This window comes from Papio anubis, chromosome 1, assembly GCF_008728515.1.
Source record: "Papio anubis isolate 15944 chromosome 1, Panubis1.0, whole genome shotgun sequence".
NCBI lineage: Eukaryota > Metazoa > Chordata > Mammalia > Primates > Cercopithecidae > Papio > Papio anubis.
Genome location: NC_044976.1, coordinates 208834958 through 208847126, shown reverse-complemented (window position 1 = coordinate 208847126; position 12169 = coordinate 208834958). Strand labels below are relative to the sequence as shown.

General features: G+C 43.4%; 1 protein-coding gene across 2 annotated transcripts in view; it reads right to left on the bottom strand.

The window, feature by feature from the left end:
- The window catches only part of CHRM3 (cholinergic receptor muscarinic 3), a 519207-nt gene extending 507319 nt beyond the window's left edge, over positions 1 to 11888 (bottom strand). For both annotated transcript variants that reach the window (XM_031659808.1, XM_017953451.3), the window contains exon 1: positions 11232 to 11888. The gene's annotated coding sequence lies outside the window, so the exon portion shown is untranslated. The remainder of the gene's footprint in view (positions 1 to 11231) is intronic.
- Positions 11889 to 12169: the final 281 nt, after the last annotated feature.

Below are 12169 nucleotides of genomic sequence, written 5' to 3'. Positions count from 1 at the left end.
TATAATTTCACTAACCCAGACTGCAAAAGTCTCCTATTGATTCAAAGCTGTAGCTTTTATTGTCTTACGTTCTACTTTTAAGTTTCTTCTCCATAAGATATAGCCTCCTTTGCTGACATCTCTAGGTTCCTCAAAAGTACTCCTGTCCTCCCTCTACCCAGGCAAATGACCTTCCTGAGTTCCACAACAGAACTATCTTTTAAATGACAAATATGGTATCAGTAACAAACACTCATCATTATGAAGACTCATCTCTCCAAAATTCCAAAGGGAATATTGATGTTTACTTCTAAAAAAATTTTCTTTTCAACAAATGCCTTCTTGTTTGCCCCCAATTACTGGCATTCTAACACACAGTCCCCATGACATTTTCCTTTTGTTTTTCACACTGCTTCTTCCTAAATTGTAGTTTTATTAAATACACTAAAATTTTTGGTATATCTTTTACAACATTTTCTATATATATAGAAATATATATTTTTATATAAATATATATATATTTTAAAACGGAGTCTCGCTCTGTTGCGCAGGTTGGAGTGTAGAGGCATGATCTCAGTTCACTGCAACCTCCGCCTCTCGAGTTCAAGCGATTCTCCTGCCTTGGCCTCCGAGTAGCTGGGACTACACGCACATGCCAGCTCGCCTGGCTAATTTTTTGTATTTTTAGGAGAGATGGGGTTTCACCATGTTAGCCAGGATGGTCTTGATCTCCTGACCTCGTGATCTGCCCATCTCAGCCCCACAGAGTGCTGGGATTACAGGCATGAGCCACCACACTCGGCCACAACATTTTCTATATTTTTATTTCAAATTTATATTCATTCATGGAATAAAAAGTAATATACCTATACATATGTGTTAGATGATAGAGATATGTATACATTCAGAATTTGAAAGGAGTCATCTATTCTTTATGGTGCTAAAGAATTTGAAAACTTACATTTCAGTATAAAATGCAGCAATCTGAGAGTGCATGTCATCAAACACGGTAATTTTAACTTGGCATCAAAGATCAATAATTACTACCTCATCAGTAGTTCATCACTCAACATTAGCCTAAAGACGTAAGTATAGCTTGGAACTTCCGGGGTAGTATTTGTGTCTTACTGTTACAAATCCAAAGTCTAGCACAATCTGAGGAGCAGAGGGAGAAATTGCTGAATAAAGACATACTTAAGTGATCAGAAATTCAAAGGAAACATATTTCTACATTGCTAGGCCATTTTAAGCAGATTGATTTTTATGCAGTTAAATCAGTCAATCTTTTGGAATAAGTTGCAGATTTTAAGAAGAGGGAGATAGATTTACATTTAAAGTCAAATTGCCAGGGTCTATTATTATCCCAGTTTTGTATAGAGTAAATGTTAGAATATGTACAGAAAAATATCAGAGGCAACCCTGTCGTGGCATCAAACTGTTAACCATAGTTGTCTTTGGGGGCATTGAGTTATGGTGGACTTTCACTTTCGATATATATTTCCATAATGTTTGAATTTTTGTATCACATATATTACTTTTATAAGGAGACAAACAAAAACATTATATTTACTTTTTTCGAGACAAGATCTCGCTCTGTTGCCCAGGCTGGAGTGTGGTGGCACCATCACAGCTCACTGCTGCTTTGAACCCACGGACTCAAGGGATCCTCCTTGCCTCAGCCTCCCAAGTAGCTGAGACTACAGGAAAGTGCACCACCAAACTCAGCTGATTTTTAATAATTTTTGTAGTGATGTGTTCTTGCTAAGTTGCCCAGGTTGGTCTTGAACTTCTGGCCTCAAACAATCCTCCCACCTCAGCCTTCCAAAGTGAGCCACTGTGCTTATTTACATATTTTATATGTGAATGTGAATACTAAGCATTTATGAAGAAGACTCGGCACTAGATACTTGAAGGCTGTCAAAGACCAACAAAAGAGCATCTTTCAAGGAGTTCACAGTCTGCTATTTGAAACAATGTATGACGCACACACACCTTAAAACCAAGAGTGAATGGAATCAGGGATAAAAGTGAGATTCTGATAGAGTAACAGAAGATGAATTCATTTCAAGTGGTCCTGGGCAAATTGCTAAAATTTGGACCCCTGATGATGTGGCAGAAAGGGCATCCCACACAACAAGAGAACATGGCGGAGGATGAGGGTACCTGCAACAGCAAGTACCAGGGTAAAGTGAAGGGCGACCTTGAGACTTGAGACTGAACTCAAAATGCAAACCCAAGCTGTGAAATAGGGTGAAGCTGATGAGAGACGTTTAGTCTTTATTCAACAGGTAATGGAAAGGGATGTCAAAGAAGGTGTTTGAGGGTGGGAGAAAGATGATCACATTTGGTCTTCAATAAGAGTAATCTGTATAAAATGGATCAAAGGCAATAGTATGGTCAATGAGATAATCTGGGAAGCTCAGAGACTAACAAAAGATATAAAGCTATAACATAAAGCCTTTCTTCTCAGTGTGGTCCAAGCACAGAGGAGCAGTATCTGCATCGCCTGAAGGCTGGTTAGAAATGCAGATTCTCAGGCCCCAACCCAGACCTCACGGATCAGAGTCTGCACTTTATCAAGATCCCTATGTGATCTGAATGCACATTAAAGTTGCAGAAATGATGAATTAAGATATTGACAGCAGGAGGGGAAAGTAGCCAAGAAGGTTGAGATCTTACTTGGTTGAATCATGAGAATTTGGTACCTGGCTAAATGTGGGAGGTGAGGGAAGAGAATAAATCTAGATTACTTGATTTATTCATAGCGTTTGAGCTGTAGGATGGTCATGCTATTCATAGAAATAGGAACCCCAGGAGGGGAACAGGATGAGGAAGAAGGAGGTGAAGGCTGTGCTATCCAGCAAGCACATGGAAATCTCCTTACTGAAGCCAAGTGAGGCTTGGAGATGAGCAAATGAGTGTGACCCACATGGAAAGGGTATTGGAAACCATGAAGACAGAGGCAGGTATGAAAGGAGAGGCAGGGGAAGAGTATGGGAGTCAACCAGGGAGAAACTGCTGGAGAGCCCTACACTCTGCAGAAGATGGGGGTGGGGAACAGGAAGGAGAGAAAAGAACCAGAGGAGAGAAGAGAGCTAGGGAGGTATAATTCTCTCAAAATTAAGGGAGTTTAAAGGTGTTGCTAAGAGATTAACCAGGACAGACAAGGAAGGGCTACCCATTTTATGACTAAGAGGTTACAGGTGACTTTTGGAAAAGTCATTGCTATAAACCTCATGAAGGTGGATGAGAGGAGTCAAAAGATTTAAAGTCAGAGGATAGTGAGATTAGGGTAGTGTGATTGCTGTTCAGTGAGTGTAACTGAAAAGGTTAAGAAAGATCATGAAAATTTAGAAGTGGCACATAGGACCAGGTTGAAATAACTTTAAACTTTTCAACTTTAAAGATTTTCTTATGGAAGAAAGATCAGAAGTGTTCTCATTATAATTCTCATAATTATTAAGAAGGCAAACAAGCACAATGAGAATTAGATTTTTGGCTCAATATAAAGAGGACCTGCGTCTCACTGCTCTGTGAAAATGGAATGACCCTCTGGTGAGTGTTAATTTCTCAAACATACAGACTGCACAGTGTAACACAAGAGAGAGGTCCAAAGCCAAAAGTTGCTCATTAATGACATCTGCAATGGTCTGAATGGTGGTTCATCCAAAAGATGTGCCCACCTCCTAATCCCCAGGTTCTGTCATTACCTTGTATGACAAAAGATGTGATGAAGTTAAGGCTCTTGAAAGGAGGAGCTTATCCTAGATTTTCTGGGTGGGCCTTCACTGCAATCACACATATCCTTATAAGACAGGCATATACAGGAGGAGACAATGAAAGAGGTGGAGGAGCCAACGTGACCACAGAAGCAGAGATTGGAATAACGTGCTCGCAAGTCAAGGAATGCAGATAGCCACCAGGAGCTGAAGGAAGAAAGGAAGGATTCTCCCCTAGGGTCTTTAGAGGAAGTGCAATCTTGCCAACACCTTGATTTCAGACTTGTGGCTTCCAGAATTGTGAAAGAATAAACTTCTGTTTTAAAACCTAAGAAATTCATGCAACATCTAACATCCCTTTCCAACCCCGATTTGTGTAGCTACACTCACATTGATCGTATGCTCCTGAAAAGCAGAGCCCTTGACTTACTGTGTATCCAAAACAGAACATCCATGGTACCTGGCACATTAGATGATACTGACATGAAAGATGTGATAACAGATGTATATACAACTCCTATATAAATGAACATAGGTGGATTAGATACAAAGAGATAGATAATTGATAGGTAGATAGATGGAGTGATTGAGTCATTTACTCATTCTACTCAAGCATGTATTTATTATATATTTACTTATATACTCTCATGAAGGTAACTTCTTTGGAGAGAATCAAAATAACTACTACCTGGGTTATCCTTGAGCATCAAATTTTATATTAAAAATGGTAAGTGCCCTAGTATTCAGAGTAGAGGGAAGTGACTTGTAGCTGTTTAGTCAGAACTATTTTCAGTTTCTAAATTCAAATGAATGAGGGGATTTAAAATAATTAATCACAGGGAAAACAGAATGGTAGTTGCGCTCAAGGAAATCTGGAAGAATTTGGCTGGTCCTTGCGTGATGGGAAGGATCTGGGGCGAGGAGAGAAGAAGGGAGGACTCCATATAAAGAAACATCATGGCCATTCCAGATTCCCATCATCTCTCCCTTCACACAAGCTACTGCATGTGGCATGTGTTATTGGGCATGTGAGAAAGCACAGGAAACATGGCAGGAGGATCATCACGTCTATTTCAAGCATGAGAACTTCTTTTCAATGTAAATCATTTGAGAGACCTCCCACAACAGAAGTTGTGCTTTTAGACTATTTTGCACTAAGAAAATTGAAAAATCACAAAAAAGACTGTGTTCAATAACATTTTTAAATGACTATGCATATATATTTAAATATAATCATCAAAAATATTGTCAATATGAAGCCAAAAACCCAGTAATATTTAATATTTATATGGATTCTTCTTTCTTTCTTTCTTTGCTATGTTGAAGAGATGGAGTCTTGCTATGTTGTCCAGGCTGCAGTACAGTGGATATTCACAGGTTCAATCATAGTGTATTATAACCTTGAACTCCTGGCCTCGAGTTATCTTCCTGCCTCAGCCTCCTGAGTACCTGGGACTACAGGTGTATGCCACCATGCTCAGCCAAAATTTATGTGGATTCTGAGTCTATAAAATACCACTGGATTAGGGTTCAATGGAAGTGAGAGCTAACTCAATGGAATGCCAAATGGCTGTGGGCAAGAATTGGCCTGTATATATTACTAATTAACAGTAACCAGGTTTCTCTCCAGTCTGGATCCCATGGGCAATACTAGTGGGAGAAATATACTCCAAAGTGACAAGTCTTACAAAATGTAGACAAAGGCTGTTAGCAGCTCCTTTTTCCTACAGTTTAGTGACAGAATATTTTTATATGTATCTACGTCTATAGCCATAGCTACCTGTGATAAATTAGAAGGCTTCATTAGAAACCAAACACTGCATGTTCTCACTCATAGGTGGGAATGGAACATTGAAAACACTTGGACACAGGAAGGGGAACATCACATACTGGGGCCTGTTGTGGGGTCGGGGGAGGGGGGCGGGATAGCATTAGGAGATATACCTAATGTAAATGACGAGTTAATGAGTGCAGCACGCCAACATGGCACATCTATACATATGTAACAAACCTGCACGTTGGGCACATGTACCCTAGCACTTAAAGTATAATAATAAATATATATAAGAACATCAAAACACTTCGCAGCCATATATGCAGGGAAGTACACACTTGGTAGCCCCTCTCTCTGGGGACTCTCTCCAAAACAGGCTGAAAGTATTTTACCTTGGTTTAGACTCACCTGAATTCTATCTGAACAGCAGTAGTTGGCGGATATCCCGCCTGAACCAGGATGTCTATATTAGCACCACTTCCTGTGCTAGAGGTGACAGAAGGTAGACGATGTCTTGGCTCAGCTGACATGCCAAATTACAAGGGAACAGTGGGGACAGGAAGCAGGCTAGGGCTGGGCTAGAACAAATGACCTAATGAAGGATTAATTCTGCAGTGGATAGTCAGCCACTCAAATTACATTGCTTGGGAGAGGTGTGGAGAACTGAGATTTGATCTTGCCAACAATGACAGACAAGGAGAATTTATTTGTCAAGTGGAACCGGGCAGTACAAGTCTCAGACGGAAATGATGTGCTATCGGAGAGGAGCTGTGCCTTAGGTCCAAGGGTTTGTCACATTGAGATTGAATCAGAGACAGAACAGAAAGAAAGGGGTCTTGCTCCTGGAGAGAAGTTCTTGGCAAGGCGAGGCTGACTGTCAAGGTCATAGTTAAAATTTTCCCAGGTCAGACACTAAATCCAGTACTGAAAGTGAAAATTGAAAACTCCATAAAATCCTAGTCCTACGAAATGGTAAAAATGACAGGAGTTAGAGAAACTGAGGTGAGGGGGCATGGGAATTGCTAGAGCTCACTAGGGTTAGGACAGACTCTGCACTGGTTGTAGAATCAGAAGGGCGAGGCTCCTGAGTCCCATGCAGAGCAGGCTTGGAAAGGGAAGGTCTCAAAGCCCACAATGCATCTGCCAGCTACTGCTTGTCAAATTGTTTTTTGTTTTTTGTTTTTAATTGTTGGCCACCATCGTTTTTCTCAAAGCGTTCATATTCCGGTTGGTTTCAGGATGAACTGGCACAATTGGTGAGAAGCTGGCAGGGGCTCAGAATATTCCTTCTGTTGACTTCCTGTCATCACTACTGAACCCTGGGTCTGTGTCAATGTGACAAGCTGCAGCTGCAGCCTCAGCAGAGGAAGCTAGGAAGGTACATGTCGGCCAGAGTCCTTGGCCTTCAGGAGGGGATGAGCGGGAAGTTCCAACAGGTGGGAGAATGCAGATCGCCAGCCTAAAGCAGTGAGCCTGCCAGAGGCTAGGAGAATCTGCAAGCTGCCAAAACTTCTGGATAGAAAACAACGCATAAGCTAAAAACTGAGCCAGAGGGCCACTACATACTGGCACTCAGTGCTGTCCATCATGGGGTACTGAGGGGACTCTGGGTTCCGATCAAGCACTGCATTTCAGAGTTTGTTCAGAAAGCACATCCACACGCATTGGATCCTCAAAACCAATCCATGGTATAGACAGGGCAACTACTATGGTCTCCAAGTATACAGTGGGGAATGAAATGCTTGAGGCCACACAGTTATCATATAAGCCACGCTATGGCTTAATGTTTTCAATTGCTTCACCAAACCAAAATTACTATTATGATGATGATTATTTAGAGACAGAGTCTCAGTCTGTCATACAGGCTGGAGAGCAGTGGCATGATCCTAACTCACTGCATCCTCGAACTTCTGCATTCAAGTTATCTTCCCACTGCATCCTCCTTAGTAGCTAGGAATACAGGTGCACACCACCATGCCTGGCTAAGTTTTTACTTTTGTTGTAGAGATAGGGTCTGGCTATGTTGCCCAAGCTGATCTTGAATTCCTTGCCTCATGTAATCCTCCTGCCTTGGCCTCCCAAAGTACTGCCATTACTGGCACGAGCCACTGTGCCCAGACCAAAATTATTTTTATTTCTTGAGTTGAAGACAACACTAATGGAGATCTATACTCTCTGGGGCATGCAACTGCTAAGGGAAGGCAGCAGGCTAACAGAGCTCTCCAGGTGCTAGGTTCACTAATGAAAAGGGAAGCCTTTCATGAGGCAGAGAATTGCTTGAACCCGGGAGGCGGAGGTTGCAGTGAGCCAAGATCACGCCACTGCACTCCAGCCTGGGCAACAGAGTGAGACTCCGTCTCAAAAAAAAAAAAAAAAGAAAAGAAAGAAAAGTGGGGGAGGTGCCATCTCTCCGTGGAGGGCGGGCAGAGGCAGCAATGTAGTGATGAGTGATCTGAAGAAAGAGTCTGTTTAGTATTTGATCTGAACAAAGGTATCTTCCCTAATGGAGGTGAAGATAGGGCCTTTCAGATCCCAAAAACTAACTTCCAATTTGACTGATTTTGCCTCCTGTCATATACATCAGATTATCTTTTCATAAAATCAAAACTTTCCATTGATGTTGAAATTTTATTCCAAAGTTCTGAAAGGCTAGTAATTTTTCAGAACAGGGCTTCTGCTGGACTTGCTGAACTTTATAGATGAAAATACATTGCATCTAGGAAAACACTATATTCAACAATTAAGCATCAAGGCACATTTTATTACGCCGATTAACTTTCAAAAGTAAACATGGTAGAGGGATTTGATTAAAATTTTATTAGGCTCATAGATACCTTTAACAACAGTCTTATGTAAGGAGGATACATTTTAAATTCACAAACATAAAAGACGACATCTCTAGTTACTCACTGATCCTCCGAGATCACAGTGAGAATAATGCTATTAGTCATCATATGATATAAAATCAGGTTCCATAAGTGAAGGACAGACACATGTCTCTGCATACTGATCAGGGTCTCCATCTTCATATGATTCACGGTTCATTCATCTCTTATCTAAAGTGCCACTACACCACAGCTGTTCCCAGTATAAACTTCCCGGCACTGCAAACAAGACCCAATTTCTTAATAGTCACACTGGAATCGTCCAGGCCATTTAGCAGTAAGCAACTGAGCCTGCCAATGTTAACAAAGTTATTAGGCAAGAACAATATGTTGGCTGGGAAAATGACAGAGATTTTAACTAAAAATCTGAAAAAAAATATTATTTCATAATTTACAAATACATGAGGCAACTGTGCTTCTAACCATATCGTTTAACTTTCTGCTATTCAATTTACAAGTGTGAATCTAAGAAATTCTATTTCTACCAATTTCACATTTTTTCTATGCTCACTTTCAACAGGTTGCCTGCAATTATAGGCTAAAATATCATTAAAAGAACTTCATATTTTAAATACTCTAATTTAAAATAACACATTTTCTTTGTTAAGAAAATAAATCGTTTGTCTTTATAAGGAAAAAATGAGAAGGTACACTCTAAAGAACTTTTACACATTCCTAAGTAATCTTCAAAAGTAAATAATACTTTGAAGTGACATTTTACTTCCCCCTACCCCAGAATAAAAATAGGGTACTGAATATTCATCATAGATTTCTCTAAATTTTAAAGCAAAGTTTCCTAAATAAGCTTAAATGTAGGTTTAATACAGAACTACTCATTATAACACTTGTTCTTTCTTTAAAACTTGACCAATTCCACACTTGCTCCTTTTCCCAAATTACACTTTTCTCTTACAATAATTTTCCACACAGAACATTTACAAAGATTTTTCAAAGTCTACTTTTTATCTCATTTTCTTTTTCAACTATTGAGTTCATTTGAATAATGACCCAACGCTATTTAAAAAACAATATTTCGACACTGCTATTTTCATGCTACATTCAATCTCATAATACCCCCCAACCTAGAGAAACATTGTAAATCAGACCGGCAATGTCATTATTTTTAAATTAGTATTAAAGCGAACATTATATTTCCATATGGAAACCACTACAAAAACAATGTGCTTTCTAGCCCAACAATAGCTAATTATGTATTAAGCTAATTGAGACAAACCATGTAAACAAAATCTAAAAATAGGCTATTCGGCAGTCGAAGCTATGATGTAAACCACATTTCTGTGGCATGTTGGAATGCACACTGAAGAAGCAGGCATGTTCCTTGCACATGTAAACTTCGGAATATCAGCTCTTATAACAAGAGGGTGCACCCAACACCTCATTTATCCCACAGTATTTGGAACAGAAATACCTTAGTCTTTTATTAACGTGGTACCACTACAATACTGCCTGCATGCAGGTATCTGCTCTAGGCCTAGCTTTCCCCTTTCTGAACTACAGGTTCTTATACATAGTCCCTCTTAAGTAAATATACGGGCATTGTTTTAAACACAGGAAATAATGATGAATGGTTCATGCAATATAACGATCTCACAATATGAAATTATCTGGACTATATAATCACTGCACCCAGTTAAAAATTATTTTTCAAATAGTAACCTACAAAGGTCAAAATGGGAGGAGGGGACAGGTTATCTGTCTTGGAACTCAGAGAGCAAGAGAGAAAGGAAAAGTCTGTGCAAAGCATATTGTGAAATAACCAGTGTTCTTAACCACACATCGCTTTGATAAATACATTTCTGTCCTAAAGAGGGCCGTCCTTTCACATTGCAAACACGGACACGGGCAGGGATCGAGGGGACATATCCTTGCAGCCTTTGGACAGGTTCCAGTAACACTTGCAGACAAATGAAGGTTTGCATTCTTGAAATCTGTCCATATGGATACAGTTCCCGAATCTCTGCTGCCTCTACCACTTCCAAATGCGTGCAAGGAGAGTCGGACACACGCACAAGCATGCAGAACAGGATCTCCATTCCAACACGCACACCGCGAAGTAGACAAGTGAATTCTGCTGCTGGAGTCAACTGTCCGCCCGCCCCCGCCGTTTAAAAACACGCAGAAATTAACCTCGCTATTAGGAGGCAATGCTGAGAAAGTGTTCCAAAGAGGAGAAACGGTGCAGCCCAGCGGCCGCTGCCTTGCCAGTGTGGACTCTCCCTGGGTCAGTCAAGATGCGCACTAGGCTAGGCGCCTTCGCCCAGGTGTTACTCGAAGTGCCAAATCTGCTTTTCGCCCCCTGAAACGCAATCCGAACTTGCGGCCCCGCTGCGAGGCTGGCGAGTGCCGGCTTTAGCCTTCTTAGAAAGAAATGACAGGAAACCAAATGGGGAGATGGGAGACAAACGCTCAACACACGAGTGTGCTCACAAACACCCCGAGCCCCGTAGCTCTTCACGCTCGGGCACTTTGGAACCTCAGATCCGGCCCTGGGGAAGAGAGAACCGAAGCGAGGGAGAGCGGGGTGGGGCGTCCCCGGCTCTCTCCGGGCCACCTCTCGCATGATTCCCGTCCCTTTCGCTGCACTTGGGTGCCACCGGGCATTCCCCACCCTCAGTCCCAGAACTCCAACTCCGCACCAGATCGCGCTGTCAGAATTCAAGTGCCCCCGTCTTCCCCAAATCAACAGCCTCTCTCGTCCCTCCCCAGTTCCATCTTTGAACTCCAAACACAAGACCTCTCCTATCCGCGCCGAAAACTTTTTCCTCTTTTCACAACGTGATAAGGCAAGAAACCAGGTCAGCCGCTACCGCCACCCGCTCTGCCCCGCGCCTGGGTGGCGGGCGCCGTCCCTACCTGGCAGCTGCGCTCCAGGTGGCTGTCCCACGCCGGTCTCCGCGCCTGCCCGGTGCGCGGGTGGCGTCCGCTCCACCGTCCCTTCGTCTCCTCCGGCTCAGCGTTCAGGTAGCGACTGTCCTCAGGATCGCGCGCCCCTGCCAGGAGCTGCCCTTCGGTTCATTGCCCGTCTTCCCAGAAGCGCTGCGGCCGCCCCGGCGGACTGACGAGGAGCCTGGGGATCCGCGATGGCACCGATGGCTCCGCGGTGTGCGCTCCGGGGTCTGAGAGCGCTCCGCCCGCGGGCAGCTGTGGCCGCGCGTCACATGCCGCCTCCGGGCAGCGGCCGCGGCACCTGCCCAAGCGGCAGCGCTCCCGGCTCGGCAGTGCAGCCCCCGCGCCCTGGGCTCCCCTGCACGCTCCGGCCCTTTCTGTTCACGCCCTTTTCCCTCTGTCTCCCGCCTCACTTTTTCTCTTTTCTCCGTCTCCCTCTTTATCGTGTGTTCCCTTTCTCCAAAAGCAGACAGAAGGGGCTCCCAGGGGGAGGAGGGTCTTTTCCTTCCCACGAACTCTTCCTCTGCCTGGTGGTGGCGGTCGTGGCTACTGCTGGCCGCTCCTCCTCTCCTTCCTCCTCGCGTTCCTCCTGCTCCTCCTCCTCCCTGGACTGCGAGAGCTGGTGTAATGCACAGGCTGCCTGCTTGAGACCCAAACCTGCCCGGCTTCTGAGCATGCTCAGTTGCCTCGCTGGCGCCTAGTTCCACTGCCGCGTGCCCGCTGGGCTCCGCGTTCTCCGCCTGGCAGGGGGCGAGGAGATCCCAGGGTACTCCTGGGGTGGGTGGACTGAAAGCGGGACACCAAGCAGGAGAGAGGAGGGCCTCACCCACCCAGCATGGCCTCACCTGTTCCCAAATTGTGCCTCCCGCGGCGCTTCAAGGATAGATTTTGCCGGTCAGTTAGTG